This window comes from Pagrus pagrus (genome assembly GCF_965226575.1).
Source record: "Pagrus pagrus genome assembly, chromosome: 5".
In the NCBI taxonomy this organism is placed as follows: domain Eukaryota; kingdom Metazoa; phylum Chordata; class Actinopteri; order Spariformes; family Sparidae; genus Pagrus; species Pagrus pagrus.
In genome coordinates this window covers 13,192,187-13,217,524 of record NC_140189.1, presented here as the reverse complement: position 1 = coordinate 13,217,524, position 25,338 = coordinate 13,192,187, and the positions used below count along the sequence as shown (strand labels likewise).

Here is a 25,338-nt window from a genome sequence, read left to right as displayed (position 1 = left end):
TTTTTTACAAGGAATGAAACAACTTCATGTACTGCATTTAGTGCAACTCTTAAAATCACACGATTTGTAAGGGAGTCTTGGGCTTTTGCGGTTACTAGTTCAATGCTTATAAATCAGACAGTGTGTAATCCATTCTGCCTGTTGTGGCTTCTTCTTCTTCTTGTTTAGCCGAGGATGTCAGTTGAATAGTTGGCCATTCAATCTGGCCCAGCACACGTACGTACACACTGCTAAAAGGATGTGGTCAGATCACATCTGAATGTGGTCTGAGTGAGCTGATGTAAAATGCGCCCTCTATGCATCTTGGGGGTGTTCACACCTGTGCTTTCAGCTGTCCACTTGTGATTGGATCACTCAGGACAGATGTTGATAGCAGGTCTAAACAGCCTCATGACCATTTCCTACCATTTCACTCAGTAGTTGTGCCTGGCTGGGATTTTTACATTTTGGTGAATGAATAAAGTTCTCTAGTTTCATAGTAGCCTGTATGCACTGTTTGATAGCATTCATGCTTCAGAAACTGTTGTGGAAAAGCATCAGGAGACATGAGGGAATTCTTCACGGTAATTGTAGGTAGTTAAGTGATGTTAACAGTGCTCTAAACCTCACCTCTCACCACTGATGAACTGTAGCCGTAATCACAGGGAAGGGAGCCTTGTGTTGTTATTAGTGTAGGAACTAAAATAATGAGCTTCGCCCCTTCTGTCCGTGGGATTGAACCTTGCTATGTTGGACTATTAAAGACAGAGGAGGCTATAACCCTTAAAAGCAGACGAGGGAGGTAGAGCAGGTGTGAGTAAAACAATCTGTAATTGGTCAGAAGGCAGTCAGACATGGTAAACCAATCCAGAGAGGTATACAGTAAATGGAAGAATAAACAGGACCACCAGGGCAACATGGATGATCTGTCCTCTATATATGATGAGGGCGATTATGAACAAGGAGCAGCTGTGTGGGCAGGTGGCTGTGACAGCCGATGAGCTGAGGAGGAAAACCCAATAGTGGTGAGAAACAGCAGGTCTGGAACACAATGAGTGGTCGGTGTGGATAACATCGAGATGAATCAGATGAACTAAAGTCAGATGTGGGAGAGGTCATATCGCATGTGTGGCATTGTTCTGTTTCGAGTTTCAAGTGTTCATGGATTTTGAAATTTGTGGTCTTTGAATGCATTATGTGTGAAAACAATAGAAATTGATCCTCAGTCAGGCCAATATATGCTTCTGTTTTGCTGACTGTGTGATGAGTTTTGACCAGGCATTTTAGCAATAGGAAAAAAAGCTAACATAGTAGTCTTGATGGAAGAAGCTTTTTCTGTTTTGAAAGGATGACACTGTGCAACAAATTAAATAATTTCCTCTTTTCTGTAAATATTAAATATAACTGTTAGCTTAAAGTCCCACGCCAGTGTATTTTGGTATTTTCCTTTCCTGAAAATGATGATAAGCCACACTGCTCGCCAAATATTTTTTGACAAATAACTTATTTTTGTGTGCGCAAACTTACAAATTTTAAGCTGTTGCTAAAATGGAATAATGACATATGACTATAGTAGAGAAAGAGAGAGAGAGAGAGAGAGAGAGAGAGAGAGAGTGGCTGAGCTCAGAGCAGACAGGTGTTGTTGATCGTCACAATGGCTGGAGTCGGGTTTTAAGTATGTTTAACTTGCTTGTGTTTGGAACCGACACCGTTCATGTTACCACTGTTAGCGTTTACTTTAGCAACAGGTAAAGCCATTTGTTCATGAGGAAACTCCGTCAATCACTGAGGTTCACTGAGGACAGAGGGAATACCAGAAAACGTTGTCTCCATAAAATATGATCCAGTTTCACTCAAATCAGTGAATAATGTTGTAAATGTGTGTTTTTGTACAGTAATCATTGAAACACTCCAGCAGCATCTCTCTGACATGAAATCATGAATCATGAGGTCTGCAGTTTACTCAGTGCCATCCTAGTTTTAAAGATTTTTAAAGTCATTTCCACCAACAAATCTTCTTTGTGGAATCTACGTTCACACTTATTATAATATTAGAGTTTAGCATGTGAAAGATGTCTAATAATATGTAACAGCTTATACCACAGAGGCTCTTTACTGAATGCTTTATGTAGCTCATCATCTTATAAGAATTTACTGCTAAAGTAATGTTAATGGACACTAATTACCAATACTGATTTCCTGTCTTTTAATGTAACATCATTAAAGCTCTTGAACCATTATATATTAGAAATTACAACATGTTAACGGCGCAGCACGACCAGCATATTGATATTATTGTTCTGTGTATGTGTTTGTTCCTTTGTTTCTACTTGCCTCTGTTCACTGATATTCACCCCTAATCTAAGCAGCGGGGGTGATTGTGATGCAGAGAGAAAAAGATTAAAAGAGAAAATGAGAGAGAACAAGAGAGAGGGAAGCCAATATCAGAGAAATACTTTGTTCCTAGTGGCAAGACAAAAGTGTTTCTATTGATCCATTACTCCAAAATGTCACTAATCTCTTTACCCTATAGTCAGCATGAAGTAAAGTGGAAAAAAAGTTGGAAAAGAAAATGGAATGAATTTGCCTGCATGAGGTGTACAAAAGTGCAATTCAATTTTCCAGTGTCCCGGTCATTTAGAGGATTGCTCAGGAGAATAAAAACTGTTTCTGTGGGTGTACTTTTCCCATTGTTGGAGATCCAAGCGCTAAATACTACGTCTGCATGCACACTGTTATTATGATTGATCTCTACTACTTGTATTATTTCTTTCAAACAAATGCACTTACAGATTATATTCAACCAACTACAGGTCAAACCATCACATTTCTTTTTTCTTTACCTTGTATGTAATGTGTGCCATGCAGGTTGCATTATTGCAGTTGCAGTGGAGTGGTGAAGTGCATTTAATAAAAATAGTAGTTTGACTTAATTTTGTAGTAGCTTGCTGGTAGTTCAACTTCATTCATATTTGCATGTGGTGATTTGAGCAGTTAAATGACTTTTTTGGGGTCTTTTTTGTGTAGTTACCTACTAAAACTACAAAAAACTGTCGCCCCGAAAGGAGAGATAATTATTATTATTATTATTTTATATATATTTGTGCTTTGCTTCTGCATTGGACTCTCTTGGATCAGCCTGTCCTGTTTTTCTTTCATCCTGACCACTGTGAAGACAGACACCCACACGTCCACACACACACACACACACACACACATACTTGACCGTTATGTAGAATTTAGGACAGGTTTAGGTCTCACCTGTGAAAAATATTTGGCTGTAGTTTTCAATATTTTTATTCCAGACTGTTTATAGTATTGATCATTGCTATTTTAGAAATTACACAGCTAACTGTTATCCTGCTCGGTGCAACAGCCCTGCCTGGTCTCCAGTTTCTGGAAGGCATGTGGCTGTCTGATGGTCACACATATACAAAACCAAAGTTGACATTTAATGAACTTTCCCATGAATAATGATTTTTTTTCCTGCAAACAAGTAGGTACTATTACCAATATACCCAATTGATTGTCAATTTTTTGTTGGTATGAACTTTTGTATTTTATTTTGTCATAATTCAGTATCACATGTACACTGTCAATTTAATACTTTTTTTACGAAGTGTTTTAAAATGCTTTTTCAAAGCAGCTTCAGTTCACAGAGCGAAATCTCTCCCTCACACTTTGTCTGCACTGCCTGCCTGTTTGTGTGACGGCTGTGTTGTATTTGTGTTCACACAGGCTGCGTTGCTAAGGTTAAGGTTACTTTATTTTATTTTTACGCTGCTATGATGTCAATATGACTGTCCACATGTCTTTTTCAGGTCTATTCTTGCTGAGAACCGTGCATGTGTCGTGGTAAAAATAGGCAAGACTCTGAATGTACAGATGAAGCGCTGCTTCAGCCTCGCTTGACACACACGTGAGCAGTATGGCTGCTCTGACCTGTTCACAGTGTCTAAATGAAAAGCTGGAGGTTCAACCACGCACGTGTTCATGCAGCCATTGTGTGAAAGAGAGGCGATGTAGCATTTTCACCATTTTCAATTATGTCAGCAGGTCGGTCTTACTGGAAATAATAGACTATTATTATAAATCACGTTGCAGTCATTTTCCTAACCCTAACCCCCAACCCTAATCGAGGGGTTGTTTCTTGGTAAATACCACCCACATACCTTGAAAGTTGTTGCCAAAGAAATATTAACTAGTATTAGTTGTAAAATAAAATCATGTTTCCATAATTTTATCTAATTTCTCTCCACTGTCTGCTTTTGGTTTCTAATTACACATGGTACAGTAGCGAACAAAAACGTTGCTGTTGTTGATGTAACACATCGTGTCATCTGCAAAGAGGATCCAAACTCACAGGTCTTCCGGTCGGCCATTTTAGCGCAGCATGAGGGTGCAGACAAGTCGCAGCTGTTTTTGACAGGTAGCCGCTGCTGCAGGAACAATTTCTCAACTGACTCAAAAAATATGATGGGATCGAAAGATGACGACCATTTTTTTATCTACTTGTCAACTTTTTATACTGAAAACAATCATACCAAAACATGCAGAACCTGGCAACTTAGCTTTTGAATGATGTTGTATGAGATCAGTTCAGTCGTTACAAAATTGATCTATACGCTTCTTTGTATGAAGGCGTCAGGCGTGACTGGGTGTCGTGGGGATTGTGGGTTACTGTTTCCAACCTTCCACCAGCCTCCTGCTGGGCTGCTTCATGCTAGGAAGCAGCTGTAACACGTCTTCCTCTTTAAATGATCATGCAGAGAATACAAATCCACAGTTTCACATGAGTGTGTGGGATCTGTGCCTCTTTGTGTAGCTGTCTGCATGTAGCTCCTACCATCAGGTCTAGCAGATGTTCAGCTGCTGGTGAAGACGACTACCACCCAGCATGATAATAAGGTCACGTCAAGGAGCGTTTGCATGCAGATGTCTACAAGCTGTGTATGTGTGTGTGTGTTGTTCCAAGTCTAAAAACTGACATTCACACAGTTCACCTCCCAGAGCAGGGCAACACACACATATGCACACACACCATGCTTACTTTTCTGGCTCATATAAACAGTTCTAACAGACACACACACACAAATTCACACAGAGATGGCACAAGCCTTCAGGGTTGTAGATCCATATGGTTGCGCTGGTGGGAGACAATTGTTGAAGGGATTTTGAAGCCTTGTATTTGAGTCCCTGTTTGCTTCTCCGCTGTGAAGCATATGCTCTGCACACACTCCATTCAGTTAAAGAGGTATTTCACTGCTGGAAAGATGTCTCTTGCATAAAACTGGGCTGTCTATGCAGTAGAAAGACGCATATACTTTTGACATTGGTGCTACATGACCAGAGACAAATGACCGTTTTGCTCAAAAGAGAGAAAACCTACAACAACCAGAATGCAATGCGCCACACTGGACATAATTAACACTACCGCTGATGGGTGACGTACTGCGAGTTGGGCTGTATTTGGTTGTGGCTCTATTCATTTTGGAACAGGAAACACTAAGGTGGTCGTGATGTAACAAAGAATATCCTTTTGCAAGTTAAACAGTACACTTAAGAGCCTATGTTGTTGAAAATATTTAGTTGAGACACAGACAATGCACAGGATTGTAGTCCAGCATCAAAATGGGGTCTCATTGTGAAGACTTATCTTACATACATTTTAAATTGAATGTGTTGCTTTTGCTGCCTTTTACAATTTTAAGGAACAGTTCCCCCAGAAATGAAAATTCAGTCATTATCTCCTCACCCCCATGCAGATTGAAAGTCGGGTGAAGTTTCGTTGTCCACAAAACATTTCTGGAGCTCACAGCTAAACAGTGTTGCAGCATTCACCTAAAGCCTTGCAGCATTCACATAGCTGAAGTAGCTGGGGACTTGTCCTAAAACATCCGGAAGCCCTACGATGTCACACTTCACACTTCACTTCATTATTTCCCTTCCTCCACTTGTTGCCAAGCATTTTTCTGCCTAAAAGAAGAAGAAAAAAAGAGACAGTTCTCTATAAGTTTTAACAACATCGGTCTGGTACTAAAGACTGTTCTTTCTCTTTTTGTATTTTCATGACATGCGTGCAGTTCACTTCTATTTCTACTTCTTCTGATATGTGAAGCTGTCCTATCTGAATAAAACCTAAAAGACAAAAAAATTATCCTTCAAAAGAAGAGTATATTGGATACTGGATTTGAATGACAACTCCCAACAAATAACAATGTTGCCATGTATCTGATAGAATAAGCAACTTTTTTTTGCTGACAAATTTTACTTAAACTTTATTTTGAGCACTTTGTTAAGAATGAAAGCATAACCCTGACACATTTGCAAACTCCAAATTGCAAGTACTGTTGAATATGAGGAGGAATCGCACAAGTCGTTAGCCGAAATATTGATATTTGTTGCATTTCAGGTGCTTGTAGATTGCTTTATCGTTAGTGGTCCCCACTGCATTCCCATAAAATAGTGAATCTCACCCATCTGGATCCATAAAGATATTTGGTAATTTAGCGGTGGATTGAAAAGTAAATGTTTAATCATTAACATTTAATTGCACATTTAAAAAAAGTACTAGACTGGCAACCCTTTCCAAGAAATTATACACATATGAGAATTCATTCACTTGTAAATAACCAACACTGTTATTCAGGGTCGTTAAAGGTCGCCATAATTGTCTAGTGATGCTCGAATGGTTTCGTCACCTAGCAAGTGCTACCATTATTGTCTCATTAGGCATCTTACTATAATTCTACATTATGTTCTGTACTGTTCATAATGAAAACTATTGATTTGTTATACCAAGTATTAAAATATAATTTGAATATTTTTATTTTAATGAACCATTTTGCCATTTTGATTTAAATTGACAGCCTGTTGTTACTGTGTGTGTGTGTGTGTGTGTGTGTGTGTGTGTGTGTGCTGTACATTGTCACCACCAATCTCATTAATATCCTTTGAGTGTTACTGAAGCACTCAAGTCTTCTTAGAGTTCCCACAGCAAGTCATCAATTAATATATCACACACATCACAGCAGTCACATTCCCAGGCCTGAACATGTGCGTACACACACACACACACATATATACACTTGAGTGAATCTATACCTAGACATCAATTAGTAACAAACACCCTTCAGTGCACCGCATGCAGCACGTCAATTATCACCTAGGGCACTACGGAGAGCTTCCACATTAAGACATCAATTAACATTAAACACTGTGGTTATGGTTGTCAATGACGGTTAGGGCGAAATGTGATCTGAATCACATATGACGATTGTGGACGATATGTTCCTGTAGGCCTTTTTAAAAAAATGTTTAAATGTGTTCCAACCACAAAGAATAGACCTTTTATTTTTGCTTTACTTAAGTCAACTTAAATATTTTTCAACTCATGGCAGCCCAGGTTAACAAGGTTAGAAACCAGGAAGCTGTGTTTTGCAAAACTTGTATGTGTTATGAGCGTTTGGAACATGCTGAGGGTATGAAGGGACGGTGGAGAAGTGGATCAGGCTGCAGGAGTGGTTTGAAAAGTTTCCGTGGGAATTGCAATACTTTTATTTGCAGTGAAACTGAGTCACTGTCTGAATCCATTGTAACCGTCTTCAATCCAAACTGAATACATCTCTCATCCTCCACAAAGCAACAAACTTTTCAGAGACACATTTGAAGCCTATAGAGGCCCAAACCAGGCAAAACTGTAGTGTACAAAAAATAAAGCTTCAAACTTAACCTTCAGTGCAGCGCTAGCTAGATAGTTAGCATGTTGGCTAAAAGCTTGAGCTGGTCTTGCAACACTTTCTACAGTGTTACTTCAGCAGTAAGCAATATATGGATATTTAATAACAAATTACCTAAACCGTAGGTTTGTGAAGAAAATTAGCTTGCCTAAAGCTTGGTGGCTCACTAAAACAATAGTGGTGCTTAGTATTTTTAGCTAGGCTAATAGTGTTTTCAATTAAGCTAGCTAACCACATAGGCAGCCCAGTCACCGGGATATAACGTTAGCAGTTAACTCTGAGTGCTATGTCATAGGCAACTGGACTTGTTTCAGTTTCCTGAAGACGCTTCACCTCTCATCCATGAGGCTAGGTTAACTCATCTGTGGTTTTGTAGAAACATACTTAGCTTTCATTGGTCTGGTGATTGGTTGATATTGGCTACTCCTCTCATTGTCATAAGGACTGAATCACTGTGACGTCACACAGTTACTATCGGGTACACAACTGGCAGTTGATTTGCAGTGCAGAGTTTTCTGTTGTTATTTTCAACCGTAACTGTAACATTTAAAGATATATGGAGTTCAGCACGATGGTCGATGGTTGTTTTGCTAGTGTCTTTGATTATCTACCCAACAGCGACATCTCAGACTAACTACTAGTTCAGGATAAACTCAAGCTGTCATTTCCTTTAGCCTGTGGCTCATCAGGCAGGCCCAAACTATGTCTATGTTCGTGAAAGTGTTGTTATTAATTAGATATTACAGCAGCTTGTGTGTGATGCAGGGGTTTCTACCTGGAAGTTATTGGAAATAAACATTGTGATTTGTTATTTAGTTCTTTGTTCTGAGCATTAGCAAAATTGGAAATGTGTTGAGGAAAATGGGACAAGTAGCTTGGGGGAAATAGGAAATAAATAAATAATTCTTTGTGCACCGAGATCAAAAAAGTTTAAAAAAGAGTTTTAAATGATCTGAATACAAAACAGATGCATTCACTTCTCTTTGACTTGTCTGATAACCTGTCCCAACTTTTTGTCAGCTTTAAGGCTCCATGCCTTCTGTAGACAAGGAAGGTGAGTGTTTGACATTCACAACACAGCATCTACTTTCAAATGGAATCACATAACTATGTTTTCTTCTGCAATGGCTTTACTTTTAATGAAAGTTTTATGCACTCTCTCTGCTGGTGTCCACATTCACGCTGTCTCATTTGCAAAAAGCAGTTGTTTAATATACAGCGTAACGAGTTGAGCAACATGCTGTTCCATGCCATAATCTAACCCACTGTGCAAATGAATCTTCTACATGTAAGATTTCCATTAAAGTATCAGTCTAATGATTATACTTAGGAGTGTCCGTGTTCACTTTCTATAGCGGGTGTAATCTTTTCTTCATTTGCATTTTCCATTATTTCCCCTGTCTGGTGCTTTTAAAGTGTTACTTACTAGTCCACCATGTAAATTCCTTAAGCTCTCCAGATGAAAGCCCCAAAGCAGATCCAGGGTACTGTTGCTACACTGATAGTCATGTTTTTGCCTGCAATAAAACGTTGCCAGACATCGCAGCTGATTGGGAAATGGAAAGCATGACAGGCTTTTCCTGTAGATTTTAAGGTAAGACTCGCTGTTCCACTGTGGATGTCTGCAGATTTCATTTTTTCATTTCACAAGATCCAAACCAGAGGCGGCTGAACTGGAACATTTCAGCTGAAATAATCCTCCAAGACTCTCAGTATCCCTGCTAAGTTTAGCTTTTCAAGTTGTAAGATTTTCACGACACATCTGAGACAAGGAGAGATAAAGAAAATCTTATTAAGAATGTTCCATGTATAGAACATACTCATTTTTGTTGAGGCGCTAAGGTTGCTTTGACATCAAGACTGATCCAAACAAAACTCTGGCACATTAAAAGTGTGCCTGTCCAGTTTTAGCCAGAACTTCTAGTTCTGTTGTGGTCTAGAGGAAAGGATTCTGTGATAAAGTTGAGCTAAACTACTATAAAGGGTGAGGTAATTTAAAAAAGCAATTTCAGCCTTGTTTTTCATGGATGTCATGCATGCGTATGAGTATGAATATGCATACTCATAAACATGCAGGGACCATCTTGCTGACTACTTAATTAGTTATGCCACTAATTAAGTAGTGGCGATAACGTGCTGAGAAGTGCACCAGGAAAGGTAAAGAATAGATAACACATGCTCACACGGATGTAGAAAATTTATTTTTTTTAATTTTTTTTTTTAAATCAGCTTTGCAAATGCAGGAGGAAGGAAATTAATTAATCACATTTGTTTGGCCTCAAGGGTACACACTATATTTTCTTGTTGATGAATTGCATTTTTCAGTTTTTTCTCTACAACATTAAATAATTATGACCTCTCATGAAAAAACATCCTCATATGACACATTTTTTAATAGTTAAACATTCAAAAACTAACCTAATCTACTTTATCTGGAATATGTGGGTGTTGTTTGATTAGATACAATTGACAGTCCACGTCAGCAGAAGCTAACAGCCTCGTAACCGTCATGACGTATTGACTCAAATGTTGTTAAAGCCTGATTAGTGCACAGAGGTACATGACATCATGTACATGGCATCTTTTCCCAATTTAGCCCCACCCCCTTAAAGCCAATGAGACAAGCACTGGCAAACCAGTAATACAGAAATATCTGTTGAAACTAGAATGGCACTCAGTAGAGCGCAATCCCCTTTCAAAATAAAACACACTAATTCGGCTCTATCCGGATTTTGGACAGCTGTTTTGGCTACTTACAAGTCTAGAAGAAGAGTTGCAAAAGTGTTCAGCATCAAACTTCATCCATTACTTACTCCCTTTACTTCAGAGATGTCTCCAGTGGAGGAAAGCAATGCCATGTTGTTCGGCTTTATTTCCATCACTTTTATTCTCTGCCATGAGTGGAGCTCTTGTTGCAATCACTGTTCCATTTATTGACTACTTATACCTCAACGGTCTAATCGGGGGGAGTACCTTGAACGTGATTTAAGTAAGAGGTTGAATATGCCTTCAGGGTAGTGCCACTTCTTCATTATCTCATGCTGACATATGCTGGCTATATTGTCCTTGCTGAGTTTGTCAAGAAACCAGTGATTTGATGCTCATATTTTAAGAATGTCATTTGGCTTTCTGGTTCTGGTTCTGCATACTCTGGGATAAACTCCTAAGTCTCTCATGTGAGTTTTGACAACTGAAAAGAAGCTTGTTTTGCATTTTCCAGGGCCGACGCAGATATACAGTGTACTTACATCATTTTATGACCAAATAAATTCTGGAACAGCGGGATAACATCCAACAGAGTCAGTGAGCGCATTGCTTTGAGCTCCTTTACGGCCATATTGACTTGGTCATAAACGGACCATAAATCTATAGGCATTTAATAATGAGCCTATGCCATCAGCTGACAGAAGCATATGTCTTTTTATATGGCTTCAACAGACCTGGTAATGGTAAATACTATCGCAAGTATTAGGACAGTGAGCTTGAGTCATTCTGCTCTAATGCTGACAGGGATAAATTTAATTTGAAATAGTGAATGTGAAGTAAAAGAGCAGCAGCACTGTCCCAACACTGGACTTTAACAGACTGAAAACACAGTCCACCTTGTTTCAGCTCACTTTCGTGCGTTCAATTTTCTGAAATGTCTTTTTATAAATGTATTAGAGTTCACAAGGCTAATGCACTTATTACATGGCTTGCTCGGAACACAATTGTTATAATGAAAGTGCTGCATTGTAAAAGGAAATTCAGACCCATAACCACTGAGAGGCAATTTCATAGTACTGGATCTTGGCTAAGAGCACAGGCAGGCAACACTGTGTGGCTTGTTGATTGAAAAGTCCCATCAGCAATATGGAAAGTGTCACTGCATTTCCAGGAGAGCCAGAAAGAAAAAATAAATGTCTCTTTGGTACATTATGTGCATATGTTATATTTTTTTTGTTTAGCTTGGTCCCAGCTTTTGAAATCAAATAAGACAAGACTCCACATAGTTTTCCTCATGGGAATACAAAAGAGATAAGATTTTGTCAGAGTGTGGGATCTATTAAAAGTCAAATCACAATTATGTCACTCTAACTTGTGCTGCCTGAGTTTATTAATTATCCTGCTGATAATTAGCACGACACATCACCACATTGCCAACATAATTAACTGGACATACGTGCTATACCTTGTTTGTTCAATCCGTGCAAAAATAGAATATAAAAATGACAATTGGTCGGTTTATGGGGGGTTATGTGCTCGACCTTTTCTTGGCTGGAAGATGTTGCCAAGCAACCAGCAGAGACTCCAGAAAGTTACTGCTAAGAGCCAAGAAACACAAAGAACACTTTGGGTCTTTCTCAATATGCATTCTTGTCTGTCCTTGTGATCTTGTGTCATCTTTTACAGCCCAAGTACTGTCCCAATAGTTTGCATTTTGCCAAGAACAGTTTCCTGCAGTGCACTTGACATGCCAGTTCTAGGATACATCAGTTGGTAACAAGCTGGAGGCAGAAAGCTGCAGAGCGAGAGGCCAACGCCAGGAAGTTTCTTTTGTTTGTTTCTTTGTTTTTACAGTTTTCATAAAAATTCTCTTCTGAGAAACTTGGTAGGAGAACTCAACTGTGTAGATTTCAAATATGGACAGTTTTTCAAACATTAATTGAAAATCAAATATATGTGTGATGTTAAGAGACTCCACAATGCAAAGACCACTTGGTTAGGGTTAGGAAAACATCATGCATTGGCTTAAAATACCTGTTTTGGTCACCACAAACATGGTTGCTGATGGCCCAACTTCCCTTCAAAAATATCAGTTTTTTGTCACTGCAAACATGGTTGGACATGTCAATATGGTGCGCAGCCTATGACAAATTTGAACGTACCTGTGGTTTGCAAAAACTGTAACTCATTTTATACCATTGCATAAATGTAACATTTATTTTACTTATAATATAGTGGTGGAAGTAAAGTCGGAGTACCACACTGAAAGGACTCAACTACAGGTAAATGTTTCATTTGTTACCAAGCCAGAACTTGCAGGTGGGAGCAGGCAGAGTGAAATACAGTAATGGCACATCAGTTGTGCAGAGCCAACTCACTTAGCAGCTTGCCAGATAATATGCAAGAACACTTGTTCTGGGACTTTTGCTGATAGTAGACGGCTCTCTGGAGCTGCTCTGTTCCTCGTTCTACATGAACTTCAGCATTCTCCACAACAGCCTTGATTCTATCAATCATCTCTCCCTGATCGTGGATCATCACTGCCAGGTCCTTGACAATCTGGTTGACATCCAGGATGTCAGACTCCAGTTGTTGTCCAGATGTTGGTTTCTCTCTCCCTGATGAGCTCCAGGTCCTCCTCTGTGATGGCCACCACCTCTGTCTGGGTGGTAATCCGACCCCAGTCCTCTTGGTTATCAAAAGAAACAAGCTTTTCATCCCGATAACTGTCTTCAGTTGACAGGCGGGATCCAGCTCTTGCTCTGGCAACTGACTCTTTCTCCTTCTCTGCTGCACGCCGTTGAACTGCTTGAAAGTTGTTCAGAGCTGCTGAGAAACCATTCATCAGCAGGTCCCTCTGGATCTTTTGCTGACTTTGCTCTGAGGGTGATGAGAGCTTGGGATTGATCCCAACTCTTTCAGGTGCTTGTTGTTTTTTTTTGCCAGGTGGTTGGTATAGTGTTGCATCTGCTGCAGACGATCGTGGAGTTCACTGGTGTCCTGTCTGGTCCTCAGCTGGTTCACCATGCTCTTAATCTGAGCAGTGTTCTGTGTGATCTTCTGGATGTTGGAGCTGCATGTCTGTATGAGGGTGTTGAAGCCCTGTGGGACAGGGCAGTAGGCCTCTGCTTTGCTGGATGACATGTCTGCCAGAGGGTGCTTTGTGTCTTGGGCGTTCAGCTTTGATGTGTTCATTAAAAATGAACACATCACCGTCAAATGGGTTGTGTGAGTAAGAAAGTCATCAGTCATGTTAGTGTTGTGTGTGGATGAGTGACAATATGGTGTAATGTATGTTGCACGGTGCAGCAAACCAAACCAAGAGAGAACAGGCTGTTGTGGATGCAGCAGGCCCAGCTGAGAGAGAGACAGAGCCTACCAGAGAGGTGGACCTTTATGCCTTTTGGGAGGCCCTGCCCAAACGGGTAGGTATTAATTAGCCACCCTCCCAGCTCCACCTTCCAGCCAACTCTCAGAACTGCAGGAGAAGAGTGAGGCAACATGCCAGGAGAATAGAAAGGGGCGTCACAAATTAAAAAGTACAAGTATCAAGCAAAATGAATCCAGGAAAGGTAAAGGACTCATTGTGCAGTAAAATGACTCCTGGCAGTGTTTTCTTATTAGCTGTAGCGTGGCTGTCAGGAGATTAAGGCAAATTTTATGTCCAAACTGGAGACCACTATGCAGAATTAAGCTCAAGCGTAAAGTTTTTCTTGAAAATGAAATGGCCTTCTTAGCAGATATAAAACCTTTGCTACAAGATGGGATGCTCTTATGTTAGAGAATGTCCTTGTCCTTAAATGATTCCCCCTGAGGGAGAAGTGCCAAAACCACTATCACACACAAATGCATGAAGGGCAGCAGGACGGCCTGCTGGATCAACAATGTCTGCAAAATCTTACTAAGTGAACACAAGCTGTGGAGCTGAAATCATGTGTTGTTACAAATTGTTCGAGGATGTACGTTGTTTATGCGGAAAGTTCAAGTCAAGCACACGTTAATGCTTTGGTCAGAGTTAAGGGGAGATTCGGGGTCAAAACCAATTCTTCCAAACAGTTTCCTGGCAGACCGACAGATGGTAGAATAAATGTTTATGCTCTTCCACCACTACACCTCTACCTGTGTCTCTGTGCTGTCTCACTGTCAAACTGCTGCTGGTCCCAGTCATCCATCATGCGAGAACTGCTTTAAACCAACGGCTGAGTGAATGTGTGGCAGGACACCGCTGAGGCACTCGGATGTGCGAGTTTCTCCGAGGGATTTGTGAGAAAGCGAATTATGCATCTGACAGCTGATGTGATTTTAAATGTCTCGGAAAAATCAAATCCTTTAAGGAATCAGTTTGAATAATGGACAGCGTGTAGCAGCATGACAACACAGAGAATGTGAAATTAAGCTGAAAGTGTTCACAATGGAGTTTTTCTTTCTGATTTATGCCCAGATTCTAAAGCTTGTCTCTGCTACAGTCTATATAACCCACCATATAACTTCAATTAACCGGCACGGCTTTTATTTCTTTTGACAACAGAGGTCATCCGATGCTTAACAAAACAGCCATTTATTTCAAGAGACAGCTGGCTGTCTCGCATGCTGCATCTATGACGAGCAGATAAAATAAAATTTGACTCGGTATTTTTTGGAGCTTAAATATTTGCCGTAGCTGCCAAAACCTGACATTTCCCTGCTATTTGATATGCAGCATTTAATGGAAGTTTAATGTTACATCATTTCTCCTTACCCGTTTCTTGTCGCGACACATAAAACAAATTGAAGCAGGTACGCTTGCTGTCAAAATAAGATAGTAGACTGCTGATTCAAGTTAAGTTCAACTGGCAGGAAACTAACTGTTGACTGACGGTTTAAATTACACTTTATATGGTAAACTGGTGATGGTGGTCCAATTTCAAGTCCAGTGAAATACTTGTGATAAACAATTTTAAACTAGCTCACCTGCTGTTTCCTCCACCACCATGAAACTGAGACTTCAGATGGAAGCCCCCATGACTCATATTTTGTGTTGCTGTTCAGCAAAAGCAGAAGCTGTTTTTCGTATGAATGTGTACATGATGATACTCTGGTGTCTCTCAGACACCGTAAATGCTATTATCAAACACATAAAATAAATCTTTGGAAATTTTATTTCTGGCTTGTAAGGTCTTAGTGAGATTTTTTTTTTCTTATTGTTCCCCATACTCACTTTAAATTTAAGAGGAGCTGTGTTAGAGCAACTGCAAACACAATATGGCAAATATTAGCATTAACAAAGAGACAAATCTTTAATGATCTTAATCTTAGCTGAACTGCAGAGTTACTGCAGGGGGCCTCCAAATTACCCTATGATAATAATTTAAACCTTTTCCTGTAATCATGAATCCATCATATCATTAGCAAAGATAATTTGCAAAATATATAAAAAAATAATTGACACAATATTGATGATAAGCTACCCATGATTCCTTGTGCGATCATGTGAGCATGCTAACCTATCCGTATTCTAAATTACTGTGCAGCACCTATCTATTACAGTGAACTAGTCAGCCAACTATGAATAATTGACACATTTTAGCTAGTTATCTGTATTCTTGTGAGCCACGATGGATTGTTAAGTAACTTAGCGAGCAAGAGACTGTGATATACCCTCCACCCAAGAAACCAATTGAAGAATTGTGGAGGGTAAGGCTAACACGCCTAACATTAGCCACGCTACAACTGCTGTCTACATGTTCATGCATGGAACTGTAGACTGCCCTACACATTTTTATGGGTCCAGTTTAAGATATATTCAAATTTTTTTTTAAATGTAATTAAACTCATGTAAATGAAACACAATTTCATTATGCAAATCACACAAAATACATGTATATAAATAAAAAGACCCTTGGTGTGCTGTCATGTGTGCATACATGCGCTATGAGTCTTGTATGACCAGAGAATTACAAGCATGCGCATGTGAAGACGTACGTGTGCTGATGAGAAAAGATGAGGCAGGTGAATGTACGTGTATTAAAGTAACTGAACAAATTACAGTGTGACAGTGTCCTTGGATGAATACTGGGGCTGGTGGCCAATTGCCTGAGCCCACAGAGTCAGGAGATTGGCCTAGTTTTCTCTAAAACAAAAGAAAAAGGGATAGACAAGGGAAAGACTAAAGCATGACAGTGAAGATGGATGGCTTGAAAGAGCGGAGGGATGGAAATTTTGAGGGGCAGATTTTAGGATTTCTTGCTTCATTTACCTAATTTTCATTCGGAATGCTCATTGTGTTGGCTAACTTTGGGTTTTTGTGACCCCAAAGTACTCTGAGGATTAGCCTAGTTTTCTCATTGGAAGAAGAAAACAGAGGGGCGGGAGGAGGAGAAGAAGAAACAAAACGATATTACAGTGTCTTACACAGAATTCACTCTCAATTTCAATATGTCCTCAAATCAAATCTTTACTTTTTACAGATGCATGATTTGGTTACACAGTAATTCCTAAAAGGAAAACACGACACTGATGTAGGAGATACACTGTATTAAAGGCAATGTATTAATCACTGAAGATTAATAAAACACTCGTTAATGGGGCACCACCTCCGATGTTTTGTCTATTTGAATAATCCGGAGGTAATTAATCAAATCCGACTAAACAAGGTTAACTTGTATCAATTTAAATCAATTTAGTTAGTCTCATAGCTGAATTAGTGACTTCTTTATACAGTTTCCTCGATTCTCCACATCAAAGCAAGTAAGCACAGACAACGACGTACGGTTAAATATGTTTATTTACTAAATAAATCAAGGTGAATAAATGAAATGATGATTCAGACAACAATAAAACAAACAGAAATGTGAAGACTATATGGTTAAAGTGACAGGATTATTTAAGGTGGATGAGCGATGGTAAAGTCGTGAGTCTGGGCAGCATTCAAATGTTACGAGAGTAATTTTGATACTAACGAGACCCTAACCGGACTTGTCTTGTGAAAAGATTATTATGAATTAGGAATTAAAAGAACACCAACTCATGAACGTTTAGTGAAACGTGTGCAAGATGCTTAGCCTACTTTGTCTGAAGAGTGGAGAAGCCTTTCGCTTCGATCTTTCTGCCGGATTTCGTCTGAGGGATTGCTGGCTCGCGGTAGCTGCGGGTCCCGAAGAAAGAGAGAAGATGCGGTCGATCCGACTTCACAGCAGGCGGCTCTCTCTCGTCCAGGTGTCGGAGAGAGATCAGCTGATCCAGCGCTCAGCAGAGGATGGTCCGGTTCGACCTCACGGCAGGCGGCTCTCTCTCGTCCAGGTGTCGGAGAGAGATCAGCTGGTCCAGCGCTCAGCCGAGGATGGTCCGGTTCGCTGCCCAGCGGGATGGTACCGCTCGTGAGCGTAGAGGGCAGCTTAACTTCAGCTTGGCACAAAGTCCTTGAAACAGGCAGTGACACTGCGCGTTTTGCTTGGCGTTTTAGTCTTAAAAAAGACTGTTGTTTATCTTCACACTCTGAGTGGCGACTTTTAACCCTAATTCAACTGATATTTAACTTTCCTGACGAGGATAACGAAAGGATGACGCTGGCCTGGCGTTTCCTCAGTTGTTTCTCAGTACAAGAATAATTAAACTGAATTCTGTTCCACTGAATAAAATAGTGATACTTAACAAAAATAATAAGGACGGAACTTACTTCTATTAACGTCTAACAAAAATAAAAGCTCTTAAAGATTATCGCACGTGGTCGATTGTACGGAGATTTTTATACCTAGGAGCTTGTTACAAAAAGAAGCAAAGTAAAGTGTTGAAAAATTTAGCAAAGAAGAGAAAGAGAAAGGAGAGGAGAGAGCGAGGGAGTTCTGTCCCTTGGCTTTAGTAGTCCCGGCTTGCAGGCGGACCAAAAGGGGCGTACCGACCACACTCCTAGTGTGGATGTTTTAATTCCACACCTTTAAACTTGATTAATTCCAACTATCAAGTTAACGCTTCGAAATCGCGCTTAGCCTTTCTCAGAACTTTACCATGGCAAAAGTAGATGGACTTTTGTGAAACAATAAGACAATATGATCTGATTAAAATCATTGAACACTTAAATGAAATCAACACTGGATCAGAACATAAGAATACACTTGAAAACAACGTAGGACTGATGAAACTGGTCGCTTATACATGTTCCTTCTAGTGTTAGCTTAAGGCTTGTGAAGAAAAACATTTTACAGACTTTTAAATTGTAGTTTATAAACACGTTAGAAAACTAAAAAGATCTCCGACAGTCTAATCCAGTTAACCATAACTTACCACTAGATGGCACTGTGACTCCACCAAACACCAGACACCAGTGAGCATTAAGCAGGATCTCAGTCCATGTTCATCACAGAAACTTAGGAATTGGTTCAGTTTGATGAGCTTATTTTACTGGATTTCAAATTGTAAGAATAAAACAGGTGAGACTCTGATTTAATTGTTAATTAGAAATGCTTCTGAAGTCTAGAGGAAACTCTGACCATTTGTTTGGAATGTACCAAAGATAAGACTGAGCCAGATGTGTCGTTAATCTCTTCAAAGAGAGGAGGTAGAGAAAGGGGGGTTTTCCACCGTCCTTTTCTCTAGTGTGTGTATTGGAAAGTAGGGAGAAGAAGAACACGTTTGAGGGACAGATAGCACGATCGGTCCATCAGACGTGTTACCTAATTACAATTAGAAAGACATTATATCACAAACAATTTTATCACAAACAATCCCGGTTCCTTTGGTTGAGGTTTTAAAGGAGAAGTAGCTTCATATGTTTCCTTCGTTTGACCTGTGTGAAAGGAATGTCCCTGTTTGTTAGGTCAAAAATAGTTCGTACAGGGGGTTACCATCGTAAATTAATTCAAACTGATTCCCTCTGGTGGTTTTATGACGAGAGAGTGTTGTTCTCCCTCCTAAGAGATGACACGGGGAGACATCCCGGCGTCTCCATCCTGATAACGTCCTCACACAGATGGAAAGTGTTAATAATGAAAAAACAACAGGGCCTCAGCAGGTCAAAGGTCCACATGAGAGCATTAGGCATGTTTCCCTACACTGATAATATATCTTAATGATAGATGAGTGGATTAATGATATCCACACCTGGAACCTGTCCATATGCAGATCTTAAAAGAAAAATTTTGTTAATGTTGCACACAAACATTTGAGGATAACATCGAAGGAACAGGCCATTTTAATACAGAATTTAATACAGGCTAGCATTCCCTAAAATATGCACTGATCAAATATATTATGTAGGAATAAAATGTACTGAAAGACATTTTTTTCATTTTCTATAAACAGGCTCTGGCTTAGCAGCCACTTGGCTCATAGGGCCCCCGGGCATGTGTCTGGTAGGCCCTTTCAGTATCCCACCATGAGTTTAGGATGTTTGGAACATTTACTTGTAAACATTTTGAAAACTAAACAAATCTAAATTTTCTGACAGAAAAGTGTGCTCGAAAGAAAAAAAAAATGCAATTGAAACATTTGTATAGTTGAAACAGCTGAATTGTAAGTCGAAATGCAAATACTGAAAAAAGTTTAACTAGCAGTTAAAAAACTGTGAAGTCTATGCATCAGTTTAAGTACAAGGGCTCGAAGGAAGTATAGATTCACTGAAAGGAGCTGTTTGAGTCTAAGAACTGAAATATATCAGTGACAGTGAATGAACTGAAAGATGATTTAAGTGTCAGCTGAAGTGTAAGCACTGAAATCAGCTGAAGTGAATATGTATGAACAGTGCAAATTAGAGGAGCTGAAGGCTTTTTGTCTTCTTCAAAAGACCTGAAAGGATCTTTAGTGTCTGTCAAACTGGAATGAGTTGAAATATCAGCTGAAAGAATTAAATGAAGCTGAAAACCACAGAAAGCAGCGGAATTGTTGCTTAAGACAAATGCTAATACAACATTTTTAAAAAGTTGAACCCAGCAGTTTAAAATGATGTTCAAATAAGAGCATATTATCATTTTGGAGCTTCGCTAATAAACCACATCTAAATTTCTCAGTTTAAAGCCAGTATTGCAAATTCCTGTGAACATTAAATCGACATCTTCAGATAGTCGGTGAAAAAATGTTTTGAACCAGTTTGGTTGCCTTTACAGTGGAAAAATGCTCACCAGGAAGCTACAGAATGATATAAAGACCTCGAAAATGCAAAAAATAAATAAATATTGGACCCGGCCTTTAAAGTTCAAACTCAACACTAAGACAAACAAGCTTGTTTGAGAGTGTACCCGCTTTCGCACCACCATTTATGTGTTTTATTTATTTTGGCACACATAGAAAAAAATCATTCCATTGTGAATAATGATTTTGACATCGAAGAAAAAATCAGCACGCTTAAAAGATGCTGCACAGTTCCAAGTAATTGGCCATAAAAAAATATTGGCTGTAACAATAACAACTTATTATCCTTTATTATCATTAATTTATACATCCATTTAACAATATCGTGCAGTTCCTGCAATGCAAGAGCAGGTCATAAAAACATGAATATATTACAGTGGTAAACTGCTGAATGATTGCACACGAGCCAGCTTCTGTTAATTTTATATAATATATGGTGGAAGTGGAAGACAGAGAGCAACACAGGGACACAAATATGGAGCCACGGGGCACGTGGCAGCCTTTGTCAATTCCTTATTAAGTTCATGTGGCTTTAGATAATTGCTTTTTACGTCAGGAGGTATGTCTTCTAATTCACCTGAGGGGAAGAGCTCAGAGGGGTTGTTATATTCAAATAGATTAAAAAGTGAAAACTGAAGTAGAATTACCTTCAGATTTCCATGAGATTTCCATAAGTGGGAGAGTGCTTATGGATTTGACATCCAGATGTACTGTACTTGAAGTGTGTTATGCATGTGATTTTGGATGTTTGACATGATTCAAATATATGGGGTTGTTTTAAAGGAGTCAGTTTTAAACTTCATGGAACGGTTGATGGACAGTAAATGTGTGCAGGTGATCGAGCCTTTCTTAAGGATGACACCACAGTGTTTTAATGGTGATTGCATTTGGCTTGTGATACTGCACAATACCTGGCACATTAAGATTGAATCAACCATCACATCCATTCTTATAAAGCTCAAAATGGTTTCAGCCCAGTGGATGAAGAAATATTTCTCCTCAGTGACCTTGGCTTTCATAGAAGGTGCCTGCCTCAGATCCACTTTGTTAGTTTAATCATTATATATCTAAACCCATTTTGAGGGCCGTGTTATGGTAAGTTAAGAAGACAGTCCATACATGCTCTATGTGGTGCCTGTGCTTTAAATGTATATTGCCAGCCTCCTGCAGGAACAAAAGAGCCATCCCCAATGTTTGTACATATCTGTTACATGGACCAGGCTATGTCCCCTGTGTGTGGAATACCTTTCATTACTATGACACCATGTTCCTGCAAAGACTAAATCTAATTCTTTTCCATTAATTTATTGGCTTTCTGGATTCAATACTTCTCCATCCCTCTGTTATATCATGAACATTAGGTGTGGTCGATATTGCCTTCAGGGAATATTACTATATAATGTAGTGGGATATTTCTGCAATAACATAAACATTACGATAAAAGACTTAACACTGCTTTATGAATAATTGCTGCAGCAAAGAACCATATCTGTGGTTGAAGCATAGCCATCTATAGACAATGTGTAGCTGCTATCTTATTGCATTTCTCAAAAGTATATGTTGCCGTCCTGTACAACTGTTTGGACAAACACAGAATCAACCTTTTTTTTTTGCCATGTCTCCTCTTTTTGTTATACCAGACAAAAAGGATTTAATTAAATTATCATTATAAAACACAAGATTGTATAATGACATCATATAAAGTGCAGCTTGCTTGTGTTTTCTTACTTTCCAGGTCTTTCTGTACTCAACTGGATGGTTCTCCATTTGAAGGTGAAATAAGATTTATATATTACCATCTTACAAAACCATGGTTTGTTGTAGGTTTTTACAAACAAATGACTTCCAGGCTACCAATGTTGTTTAGTTTTTTGGGAACTGATTAACTGCACAAGTATCAGCAACCTTAGTTGCGCTTCCAGACATGCCAACCAATGGATACCAATACTGACACCTCAACTTAGGTTGTCCACTGATACAGAGCACCAATCCAATACCATTGATCTATTTTTCCCAAATTCATTGATAGTAAATACATGAGGCCAGCATCCAAACATCATTCACTTCCTTCTTTGCAGCTGTAGTAATTACTACAGCCACGAGAGGTCCCTGCCTAACAACAAATGTAAATGTAAGTTGTAATAAGCTTTCATTTTCAACCTATATGGTCGTTTTTCTGATGAGTACTGGCTCTTTAATGCTCATCACTCCAGCAGATTGGACCGATACTTCACTAGCTGTGAACACTATCATAATGGAAATACGCCAACACTGAAATATCATTAATATCATAATAAGACAATTCCATATTTCTATTAAGTAAAAGTTATACAGGTATTTTCACTAAAGATATGATGTGAAACAACTTAACACATAAAATGTGTACTCCACATTAACCACTGCTGAAGGTTGAAGAGTTGGGTATCTTGTTGGAAGAAGCAGACCAAAGCACGACACAGGGTTGAAGTGGCAGCCTCATGTCCCAGCTGGATGAAGAGGATGAAAACCTTGATCATTCAGAGTATCATCATTTATTATGTGTGTCGCCCAACAAAGTATTTGTATCTGATCTGAATAACACTTGATGTTGTGGTGAAAAGCCTGCCACAGCCTCCTCCTGGCTTCATCACACTGCCTCCCCACTGCCTTCTCTTTTTTGTCTTTGTAGTTTCGATGCTATCAAACTGTGCCAGCCTGTTCTTTCTCCCAGCTGGTCAAATGGTCAGTGGCCTGAGTGCTTTTAAGTCTGATGCTGTATGTACTCCTCTAGCATCACTTCTGTAGCGCCCCTCTAGTGCAGTACTATAAAAAGCAAGAAAAGTCCAAGTCAGGGGGTAGGTGGGGCTGTGTGACGGGTCATACAGTGGACTTTCCCTCCGGATGCCAGGGTTCACGTCCTATTTATGACCAAGAGTCATTTGTTTTTTTATTGATGTTATGTAGGTAAGTTAACGTACCTAAATGGCTAAACTCACAATATGTGAATGACGTAGATAGGTGACATGAATTCCTGAACTTGAGTTCCTGAACCCAAGCAAGTAGTTTTGGTGCCTAAACCTAACAAAACCGGAACTGTTTGGTAACATAAATAACATTTCAAGAGTCATATTATGTCATAATATGTGAAATGTTTGTCAGCAAGCTTTACTATGAATGTTTATCCTGATGTTGCATATTACCTATTATTACTACTGTACCTTGACTGCTGAGCCCTTCAGGCACACACCTGACACTAGAGGGGTAGGTAGAGCTTCATAGTTTGAAGCTTAGAAAGAAAAAAGGAGAGAGCTTGAGGGAGCTCTGCACACATAGCCAATCACTGTGTAAATTGGCTGTGATTGTCATATTTTCTGTTTCAGATGTTACAAAATTGGAAAATTCAAAATGTTGTGACACCTTGTGATTCTGAATGTGATTCATGGGAACAAAGTGTTCAGTTCAAGACCAAAGGTCATTCGGTTTACCTGGTGCACTGAAATGATAAGAACATGGGCTTTTCAACTAATTCTCTTCTGGATACAAACCTATTTTATGTCAGCTGATTTCAGTTTATTTCACGCTTTCTGTTTAATAATAGGAAAAGACAGGTTCAAATTAAAAACAGAGACCATGAATGCACTCGGACTCAAACTGTGTTGAAAAGGGAATAGAAACCATTAAATACCTGCCTTTTCATTATTCACAGAGAGGAGGCTATTAGTGCTTTGACACTTGAGGAAAACAGTATTTTTGTCTTTTTAACAGGATGGGATCCAGTCACTGCCTGCAGCTCATTCTGAGTCAGTTCATAAAAGCACTCAGAGGGACAACAGATGTCTTTTCAGTGGCAAAGAATAAGAAAAGAACATTTAATTTCAAGTCGTAAATGTTCAACAACTTGGACCTGGAGATCTTCTGTCAAGGTCTTAGACCAGAAAACATTTGGTAGTTGAATAGCTGCTGATACAATGGCTTGAACCAATAATGAAAACCAACATTTAATTGAATTGGGAGCCACTGTAGATGGGCTTCCTGTGAAGTAGGTAAGAAAGGTTGTTTTCTGTATTCTGTTGGGACAGGAGTTGTTCTTAAACTCTAATTTATGAATAATTTGTGTTGGTGTGTGGCTTTAGTTTCAATGAAGGCCACATACTCTTGTTGCTGGGATATTTTTTTTCCATTAGAGAATTGATGCTAACCTACAGGAAGCTAGCCGGAAATTACCTTAGCCTAGCATAAATACTGGAAGCAGGGGGCTAAGGGGTTAGCCAAGCTCAGTCTGAAAGTACACCAACCCTTTATATCTACATCTACTATCTACATCTCATGTATATAACACGTTATTAACACGTACTGTTTTCTTTTTTTTTTAGCAGTTCAGAATCTGCAACGTAAAAAAGCCTATCAGTGGTTTTATGGGGGGTTATGTGCCCAGAATTTTCTTGGTTCTTCTGCTAGGCTGGTGTCTTCCTTCGCTGGTTGCCTATAAAATATAATGGAAGTTATAGAGATAACTAGTGACCTAACCAGGTAGTTTTGCTGTCTAAATCCAACCAAACTGCGACCATATGATGGTGCTGCTACACTGACACCGAGCATATAAGTTCAAAATCCACCAAAGTGCTGGACCGACTTCTGGACCAACATTGCCACCCATAGAGCCATCTAGCTACAATGACTAAAGAGCAACCCCTCCTCATACCTAAAGGACTGATAAGGTTGATTATTAGCATTTCCCAAAACAACATGACGGTCACAGCGTATATAAAGGAAATAAAGTCTCCTGTAAGGTGGCTTTAGACTGAAAAACTGCTACAGTACATGTTGTCTTAGT

At 39.3% G+C, this 25,338-nt stretch overlaps 1 pseudogene across 1 annotated transcript; it reads right to left on the bottom strand.

Moving 5' to 3' along the window:
- Nucleotides 1-12,779: 12,779 nt before the first annotated feature.
- Nucleotides 12,780-13,571, bottom strand: LOC311256914 (syntaxin-12-like; annotated as a pseudogene). Its single transcript has one exon. The product of its transcript is annotated as a syntaxin-12-like (transcript).
- Between the last annotated feature and the right edge of the window lie 11,767 nt (nt 13,572-25,338).